The sequence below is a fragment of the Palaemon carinicauda genome, chromosome 18 (genome assembly GCF_036898095.1).
Source record: "Palaemon carinicauda isolate YSFRI2023 chromosome 18, ASM3689809v2, whole genome shotgun sequence".
NCBI lineage: Eukaryota > Metazoa > Arthropoda > Malacostraca > Decapoda > Palaemonidae > Palaemon > Palaemon carinicauda.
In genome coordinates, this window is record NC_090742.1 from 26170690 (window position 1) to 26178096 (window position 7407).

At 47.2% G+C, this 7407-nt stretch overlaps 1 long non-coding RNA gene across 3 annotated transcripts in view; it reads right to left on the reverse strand.

Annotated features, from left to right (window-relative positions):
• LOC137657026 (uncharacterized) overlaps positions 1-7118 on the reverse strand; it is a 43753-nt gene extending 36635 nt beyond the window's left edge. Inside the window, exon 1 of one of the 3 annotated variants that reach the window (XR_011047080.1) lies at positions 6985-7118. This is a non-coding gene — a long non-coding RNA (uncharacterized lncRNA). Of the gene's footprint in view, positions 1-6089; positions 6323-6901; positions 6963-6984 lie in introns of those variants that run through there. The other 2 variants (XR_011047083.1, XR_011047081.1) reach the window with 2 other exon arrangements.
• Positions 7119-7407: the final 289 nt, after the last annotated feature.

A 7407-nucleotide genomic window follows, 5' to 3' on the forward strand; every position in this document is an offset into this window, starting at 1 on the left:
CACCCCCAAGGATTAAGGAAGACACCCACACCCCCAATGATTAAGGAAGACACCCACACCCCCAAGGATTAAGGAAGACACCCACACCCCCAAGGATTAAGGAAGACACCCACACCCCCAAGGATTAAGGAAGACACCCACACCCCCCAGGATTAAGGAAGACACCCACACCCCCAATGATTAAGGAAGACACCCACACCCCCAAGGATTAAGGAAGACACCCACACCCCCAAGGATTAAGGAAGACACCCACACCCCCAAGGATTAAGGAAGACACCCACACCCCCAAGGATTAAGGAAGACACCCACACCCCCAAGGATTAAGGAAGACACCCACACCCCCAAGGATTAAGGAAGACACCCACACCCCCCAGGATTAAGGAAGACACCCACACCCCCAATGATTAAGGAAGACACCCACACCCCCAAGGATTAAGGAAGACACCCACACCCCCAAGGATTAAGGAAGACACCCACACCCCCCAAGATTAAGGAAGACACCCACACCCCCAATGATTAAGGAAGACACCCACACCCCCAAGGATTAAGGAAGACACCCAACCCCCAAGGATTAAGGAAGACACCCACACCCCCAAGGATTAAGGAAGACACCCACACCCCCCAGGATTAAGGAAGACACCCACACCCCCAAGGATTAAGGAAGACACCCACACCCCCCAGGATTAAGAAGACACCCACACCCCCAAGGATTAAGGAAGACACCCACACCCCCCAGGATTAAGGAAGACACCCACACCCCCAAGGATTAAGGAAGACACCCACACCCCCAATGATTAAGGAAGACACCCACACCCCCAATGATTAAGGAAGACACCCACACCCCCCAGGATTAAGGAAGACACCCACACCCCCCAGGATTAAGGAAGACACCCACACCCCCAATGATTAAGGAAGACACCCACACCCCCCAGGATTAAGGAAGACACCCACACCCCCAATGATTAAGGAAGACACCCACACCCCCCAGGATTAAGGAAGACACCCACACCCCCAAGGATTAAGGAAGACACCCACACCCCCCAGGATTAAGGAAGACACCCACACCCCCAAGGATTAAGGAAGACACCCACACCCCCCAGGATTAAGGAAGACACCCACACCCCCAAGGATTAAGGAAGACACCCACACCCCCCAGGATTAAGGAAGACACCCACACCCCCAAGGATTAAGGAAGACACCCACACCCCCAAGGATTAAGGAAGACACCCACACCCCCAATGATTAAGGAAGACACCCACACCCCCAAGGATTAAGGAAGACACCCACACCCCCAATGATTAAGGAAGACACCCACACCCCCAAGGATTAAGGAAGACACCCACACCCCCAATGATTAAGGAAGACACCCACACCCCCAAGGATTAAGGAAGACACCCACACCCCCAAGGATTAAGGAAGACACCCACACCCCCAAGGATTAAGGAAGACACCCACACCCCCCAGGATTAAGGAAGACACCCACACCCCCAATGATTAAGGAAGACACCCACACCCCCAAGGATTAAGGAAGACACCCACACCCCCAAGGATTAAGGAAGACACCCACACCCCCCAGGATTAAGGAAGACACCCACACCCCCCAGGATTAAGGAAGACACCCACACCCCCAAGGATTAAGGAAGACACCCACACCCCCAAGGATTAAGGAAGACACCCACACCCCCTAGGATTAAGGAAGACACCCACACACCCAAGGATTAAGGAAGACACCCACACCCCCAAGGATTAAGGAAGACACCCACACCCCCAAGGATTAAGGAAGACACCCACACCCCCAAGGATTAAGGAAGACACCCACACCCCCCAGGATTAAGGAAGACACCCACACCCCCAAGGATTAAGGAAGACACCCACACCCCCAAGGATTAAGGAAGACACCCACACCCCCAAGGATTAAGGAAGACACCCACACCCCCCAGGATTAAGGAAGACACCCACACCCCCAAGGATTAAGGAAGACACCCACACCCCCAAGGATTAAGGAAGACACCCACACCCCCAAGGATTAAGGAAGACACCCACACCCCCCAGGATTAAGGATGACACCCACACCCCCAATGATTAAGGAAGACACCCACACCCCCAAGGATTAAGGAAGACACCCACACCCCCAAGGATTAAGGAAGACACCCACACCCCCCAGGATTAAGGAAGACACCCACACCCCCCAGGATTAAGGAAGACACCCACACCCCCAATGATTAAGGAAGACACCCACACCCCCAAGGATTAAGGAAGACACCCACACCCCCAAGGATTAAGGAAGACACCCACACCCCCAATGATTAAGGATGACACCCACACCCCCAAGGATTAAGGAAGACACCCACACCCACACCCCAAGGATTAAGGAAGACACCCACACCCCCAAGGATTAAGGAAGACACCCACACCCCCAAGGATTAAGGAAGACACCCACACCCCCAATGATTAAGGAAGACACCCACACCCCCAAGGATTAAGGAAGACACCCACACCCCCAAGGATTAAGGAAGACACCCACACCCCCAATGATTAAGGAAGACACCCACACCCCCAAGGATTAAGGAAGACACCCACACCCCCCAGGATTAAGGAAGACACCCACACCCACAAGGATTAAGGAAGACACCCACACCCACACCCCAAGGATTAAGGAAGACACCCACACCCACACCCCAAGGATTAAGGAAGACACCCACACCCCCAAGGATTAAGGAAGACACCCACACCCCCAAGGATTAAGGAAGACACCCACACCCCCCAGGATTAAGGAAGACACCCACACCCCCAAGGATTAAGGAAGACACCCACACCCCCAAGGATTAAGGAAGACACCCACACCCCCCAGGATTAAGGAAGACACCCACACCCCCCAGGATTAAGGAAGACACCCACACCCCCAAGGATTAAGGAAGACACCCACACCCCAAGGATTAAGGAAGACACCCACACCCACACCCCAAGGATTAAGGAAGACACCCACACCCCAAGGATTAAGGAAGACACCCACACCCCCAAGGATTAAGGAAGACACCCACACCCCCAAGGATTAAGGAAGACACCCACACCCACACCCCCAAGGATTAAGGAAGACACCCACACCCACACCCCCAAGGATTAAGGAAGACACCCACACCCACACCCCAAGGATTAAGGAAGACCCACACCCCCAAGGATTAAGGAAGACACCCACACCCCCAAGGATTAAGGAAGACACCCACACCCCAAGGATTAAGGAAGACACCCACACCCACACCCCAAGGATTAAGGAAGACACCCACACCCACACCCCAAGGATTAAGGAAGACACCCACACCCACACCCCCAAGGATTAAGGAAGACACACACACCCCCAAGGATTAAGGAAGACACCCACACCCACACCCCAAGGATTAAGGAAGACCCACACCCCCAAGGATTAAGGAAGACACCCACACCCCCAAGGATTAAGGAAGACACCCACACCCCCAAGGATTAAGGAAGACACCCACACCCACACCCCAAGGATTAAGGAAGACACCCACACCCCCAAGGATTAAGGAAGACACCCACACCCACACCCCAAGGATTAAGGAAGACACCCACACCCACCCCCGTCAAGGATTAAGGAAGACACCCACACCCACACCCCCAAGGATTAAGGAAGACACACACACCCCCAAGGATTAAGGAAGACACCCACACCCACACCCCAAGGATTAAGGAAGACCCACACCCCCAAGGATTAAGGAAGACACCCACACCCCCAAGGATTAAGGAAGACACCCACACCCCAAGGATTAAGGAAGACACCCACACCCCCAAGGATTAAGGAAGACACCCACACCCACACCCCCAAGGATTAAGGAAGACACCCACACCCACACCCCCAAGGATTAAGGAAGACACACACACCCCCAAGGATTAAGGAAGACACACACACCCCCAAGGATTAAGGAAGACACCCACACCCCCAAGGATTAAGGAAGACACCCACACCCCAAGGATTAAGGAAGACCCACACCCCCAAGGATTAAGGAAGACACCCACACCCCCAAGGATTAAGGAAGACACCCACACCCACACCCCAAGGATTAAGGAAGACACCCACACCCACACCCCAAGGATTAAGGAAGACACCCACACCCACACCCCCAAGGATTAAGGAAGACACCCACACCCCCAAGGATTAAGGAAGACACCCACACCCCCAAGGATTAAGGAAGACACCCAAACCCACACCCCCAAGGATTAAGGAAGACACCCACACCCCCAAGGATTAAGGAAGACACCCACACCCCCAAGGATTAAGGAAGACACCCACACCCCCAAGGATTAAGGAAGACACCCACACCCCAAGGATTAAGGAAGACACCCACACCCCCAAGGATTAAGGAAGACCGCCCCCCCCCCCACGGATAACTATGGAAGACACCCCCTAAACTCACCCTGACTCCGGGTGGGGGTGGGGGGGGGGGGTGGGGGTTCGGTTTAACATGGCCCTATTAGGAGATCAATCCATTGACACTTTGACTATAAGGATATCCTCAGATTCTACGTATCTCTGAGAGAGAGAGAGAGAGAGAGAGAGAGAGAGAGAGAGAGAGAGAGAGAGAGAGAGAGAGAGAGAGGGGGGGGGGCATACAATGCCTTTTCAAAATTATATATAATTTCAATGTCAATCTACTGGAGTTCTATAAAGATCTGTTGTAATTTTTTTCGTTTTTCAGGAGCTTCGCTTAACTATATAAGAAAATACCGTCTGTACTGAATAAGTGTTTTGTTTCCGCTTTTCTCTATACAGAAAATAACAACATAACCATTCTAATAAAAATATAAGGAACTATAAAAATATTAGTGTAGATCATGTATAAAGTTATTAAAAAAAATCGCTCGCAAATATATTCTACTGTCATTTCACAGTTCCACCCCACTCATATTAGAGCACCTTGTCACAGTTACGGATTTATTAATTCAGCGCCAAATTGCAATTAATCCCTACAGTTGCATAATTTAGTCACGAGATTGGGTAGCAAGAGGGAAAAAGGGGAGGAAATGGAGATGAAAAGATAAAGGAACTGGATGAATGAAAACAAAATAAAAACAAACCAAATGAAAAATTAAGGTGATTAGGAATGAAAATTTAATTACACCCAGGAATTCAAATTCAAATACATTCGGAATTAGAATTTACATATACCAGTAATACATGAATCAATACATGAGGCTAATAAATTACTTAGAACAGTAAATAATCAATCTACTTATTGAAAAGCAATATGGCGGACGCTAAAAATTCACTTGTTACAAAGGGAAAAACCAATACTCCAAGAAACATTGGCAAAAGCAGCGCCTTAAGTAGTTCCGGACAAGGGTCGTTATTCGGTTACAAATAAATCATCACTTCCTAAGCCTATTGACTCAAAGGGCCTCGGTTAGATTTCGACAGTCATAGACTGACTAAAACCACAGAGAATTCATTGGCTAAAGTCATCAAAGGATAGCCAGCTCCTTGTGATGCTAAGTGTATCTAAGGCAAGTAACCTATGCCGGTCAATACTAATTCGAGCAAGATCATCCGATAGGCATCAGGAGTCGAAGCCAATTGACATTGTGTATCACCTAAAGCGGGGTTTACACGGCCGAGCAGCTCGCCGAGCCCGGTTGTCGAACCTACTTGTAGAACGGCTCGAAGAGCTTTCAGACAGTACATCGAGCCTCAGTGTGCCTCGTGCTAAAACAACGTCAACATGTCTCTCGACCAGGACGATTTGATAGCCATTGCTTTAGCAGTGGCACTAAGGAAAAAAAAAAAGATCAAAAGAGAAATTTTCATATACCAACTTGCTTGTTGCTTTAAAATTAGAGCCTGATGACTGGCGCAATTCTTTGCGTATGGATGAAGACACGTACATTGATCTACCGAATCGTGTCAGCCCTTTCATTACTATGAGGAAGGCCATAACTCCACATTAAAGACTGAGTGTCCGCTATTCCTTTGTTTCTGGCTACTTTATTGGAATAGTCTTTTGATTTAACTTTCCATAAAGCTGGATGAGCTCGATATGCATGTATGAAATCAAGTACGACTTCCTTCTCATTCTTACTTTCATTAATGGCAGCAATTATGCATTTCTTTGATGATGTTTCCTCTAGCAGGTTTGAATAACAACTGAGGTTCGATGCTCGACACCCGTTCACACGTTCACACCGCTCGTCAAACAATGTAGCTCCGCCCACAAAAGTCAAGATGAGCCTGACTTTCATCGAGCCGCTCGACGAGCGCGCTCGACAACCAAATAGCCCGTTTACACGCTCGAACAACAATTCAAACACAGGGTTGTCGAGCCAGGCTCGACGAGCTGCTCGCCCGTGTAAACCCCGCTTTATACGTAACACTTATATTCACTTGATCATTTGCTTATTAAAGAAAAGATCGCGAAACACTTGGTACAACCACCTATTCAATTATCACAATACAATGACTGGTAAATAATGTACTTTCCCTCACAGCCAATGCCCTACTCAGGGGTCTCTCGTCTCTTACAAATATATCTACTACACCCGAATTAAATGACTATTTCATATTCGTATCGAAACCAGATGTTATAGGCTACAATCTTTCAGTAACCTTACCTGCCTAAACAATCAAAACGAGGTATAACAATTGTTCCTAATATTATGAATTTCAAGATTTCATACCATACTTTCATCTAGATCATACTGATAGAGGGACATTTAAATTAGTAAAGGTCTTTATTTAGAGAAATACAAAATAGGTACACTTCATTAAGACACTTGATAACAGCCATTGATGAAAAACAGTCCTATTTTTAAAACAAATTTAACACGAATATAATGGCATTTAGATAAAAAAGAAATGTATTTTTAAACGATATACAAAATAGGTTCACTTCACTAAGACAATTGATAATCGCCACTGATAACAATAACATTTATAATCCTATTTTAAATTAAATTTATCACGATTATTTGACTGACCTTCTCTCCTTCATGGTTCCTGGGGGAAATGCTCTGAAAACGAGAAATCTTTCTAAGCCAATCAGAGACTTCCACCAGAAACTTTTTGGATTGCTATCTCCTATTGGCTGAAACTTTACTCTTTTACTTTGGAGGTATGAAAACTCTCCTCCTATTGGCTGATCACTTTTTCCAGTAAATTTTTGTATAAAGCTTAGTTTTTCCAAGAGAACATTGACACTTTAAAGAAAATATTTAACATATATTAATAACTTTTTATATATTTAAATGGATATACCAAATGGGAAAATTAATAAAATAAACTGTAGAAAGCAAAATCTAAATTTACGTGAGAATTAAAAACAGAAAAGTGGGAAATAACATCTTCACAAACAAGCAAATAAGCTGGCTCTTCCAAGACTGTATCTTACATACAGCCATTGG